Below are 3,039 nucleotides of genomic sequence, written 5' to 3' on the forward strand. Positions count from 1 at the left end.
CCTTTCTTCTTAAAAATCAATTTTAAAAAAAGAATCTTTAAAAACTTGAGAAAAAAAAAATAACCAACAAGAATGCATCTATGTATTTATTTTCTTTTCCCATTGCTTGGAATTTAGCCACATGGCCACATATAACACCAAAGAAGGCTAGAAAATATAACACTATTATCCTAATCTGCTATGTCACTAGCTAAAAATTGGGGTTCCTGTTACCATGAGAAAAAGGAGAACATTGAGCAAATTGGGAAAATAACCAGCAATCTTTACTATTCTCAGCTATAAACCAGAATAGTTCAGTGATTTCCCATGCCATGGTCCCATGATTATTGTTTCAATTATTTATTGTTATATAACAAACTACGCCTACATTTGGTGGTGTAAAAATATTTATTGCTTTTCATAATTTTATGTGTTAAGACATGGGCATGCTCATTCTTTATTATTGATCCTTTCCTTGGAATCCTATCGACATCTGAGAAACTTTGGATTCCCCTATGTGACTCATTCAAAACAGTGGCCGTGCCATGTCACTTTGACCTCTGAAATGAGTCATTACCTTGCTGGCCTTTGTTCGTCTTTCCTAGAATTGATGCAACATTGCCTCTTGGCCCATTCCTGCATTGCCTGACACACACTCAACCTTGAACATGTATGTACTCCTCCACTCCAGACTTCCTAAAGGTAAAGCTGATCACATCATTCTTCTCCCTATACCCTCTCTACTTCCTCAGACTGGCCCTCACACAATTATTCCTGCTCATTTTTACCTTATTCTATCCTTCCTCAATCTCAGCCAATACATCGGTGCAAGCACTCAACTTTCCAGCTACGTAGAAATAGATTTAATCCATGGGAAACACCATTCAATGTTTAGGCTCTGGGTCTTTGCTAACTTCATTTCCTCTTGATGTTCTATCCTCTAAGGTCTGCTTAAGATGTTTCCTCTTAGATGTAAAACCTTCTCTGATCCCCTCCTACCCTCCCCTTCTCTCTAAACTCTGGGGTTATCATTAGTCCTTTCACACTATCTGCCTCTATCACACTCACCTCATTTATCCTGTGGTTTTTAATCCTTAAGTCTGCCTTCATCATAGAGTTGTGAATTCATTATGAGCAAAGACCATAATCTAGTTCTTTTTTTAACAGATGAGCAGCTAGAAGAGTGCTTGGCAATAAGTTAGTTGAGAGGATGAAAATATGAGAAAAAAAGAAAAAAAGAGTAAATGCAGCTTATCAAGCCCTCCCTCACCACCACTTTATTCCTCCCCTTTCCCCAAACCCTCTTTAAGCCCCTTCCTCTGTGTAAGGTGGAGTTTCAATGTATTGTAGATTCCCGTCAGCTTCTCACTTCAGCCAAATCTTGGGTGATGACATCATTCACCCAGAGACAGTCATTCCTACATTTTTCTCTGCATCCAATCTAGCTTCTTCATCACTCTGCCATTTCCTGAATTCAGAACAGTGCCCTTGCTCTGCACTCCTGCAGCACCAATACTCATCCTTTTTAGCATATGATCATATTACATTTCTTTGACTTTTAATTTTCTGTTACTCCAATAAACATGCTTCTCTTGAAAGAAAGGATATCTCATGTACTCAGGCTCTCCAATGACTTGCACAGGTCCTGGTGCTCAGTAATTGTCTCTTGAGACTTGTCTAAATACCAATTGAATTTTTCTATTTCTGCTATGAAATCCTGACAAATGATTGATCATGCAGACACACCTCAACACTTCCTGTGATGAAGAGCTGTTTCCTGAGTTACATTTTCAGACTTGGTGATAAATTATCTTTTTAAAAACCTAAATCTCAATTTTTGTAAGATTTCCTCCAAGGAGGTCTTATCTTTGGCCTTTGAAATAAGATGTAAGTCTTGTCTTTTCTTCCTGTTAGATAGCCCCAAAGGCCTCTGTGCTCTTCAGCCTACATTGTTCATACAAATCATCTTGAAATCTTGTTAAAAAGCAGAAATCTTGTTAAAAAGCAGAGATTCTACATTTTCAGTCAGCTCTAAGATGGTGCAAAGGTCACACCTGGAGTAGCAACACTCTGATCCAAAACCCTTTTCCCAGGATAAAACTTCCAGTCTCCTCACCACCTTCCTCTTCCTTCCGTAAAAGGGTGAGTTTGCCCAAGGCCTCTTTCCAGTGTGGTGGTACATAAAGCCTTACCATCCTCCTCTTAGTGTGGGGAAAAGGTGGTTCATGGTCAAGAGTCCTGGCTTTCAAAGTAGCACACCGGGGCATTAGCCCACGCTCTGCCACCACCAACTAGGTGACCTTGGATTAAGTCAGAGAAATTAAACTTTCAGTCTGTTTTCTTTTCACATCCAGTGAAACTATTAGATCAACTATTGATCTAATAGTTGGATCAAAGGATTGACTGTGTGACAGGGTAGAGGAGAACATGAGATTTGTGCCTACGTACCAAAAATTTGGGGGCCATTATTTAACTTCTATTGCTGTGATTCAAGGTTTCACTAATTCTCCTGCCATTTGTATCAGAATGTTACAAAGTCGATTATAAAACCCCTGAAGTCTTAATAATAGTTGCTAGCTGCTACTCAGCAATTCCTACTGGGTACTGGGCTAGATATTTTATACCTATTTTCAAAACTTACATATATTGTCAAGAATGACTAACTCTTGCCTTTTGCCTTCTTGTTCCATGTATACCCACCAGGGGAGATCCTTTCCAAATTCAGTTAGACTCTTCAAGGATCCAAGTGTATGAGAAGTTGTCTGCCCTCCCCATACATTAAAAAAGTTAGTGGTCAGATCACAGCAGAGATAAGTACATTATTCTGCTGAAAACATGTTGCTATGACCTTTAGTTTCCTGGTTAGCAGAATGAGTGGTTTAGCCAGAGGTCACCAACCAGTCATTTCCAATCCTTACTCTTAAAAGCCTAAGACTTCCACAAAATTGCCACAAAAGCTGGGGGTTGGATGGAGGAAAAGAAGGAATTCCCAAACACACACATAGAGCTTGGCTTGCGTTTATTTAACATATTGGGTTCCAGATAAAATTCGTTTGCAGA

The sequence above is a fragment of the Pipistrellus hanaki genome (genome assembly GCF_964339955.1).
Source record: "Pipistrellus hanaki genome assembly, chromosome: 9".
Taxonomy (NCBI): Eukaryota; Metazoa; Chordata; class Mammalia; order Chiroptera; family Vespertilionidae; genus Pipistrellus; species Pipistrellus hanaki.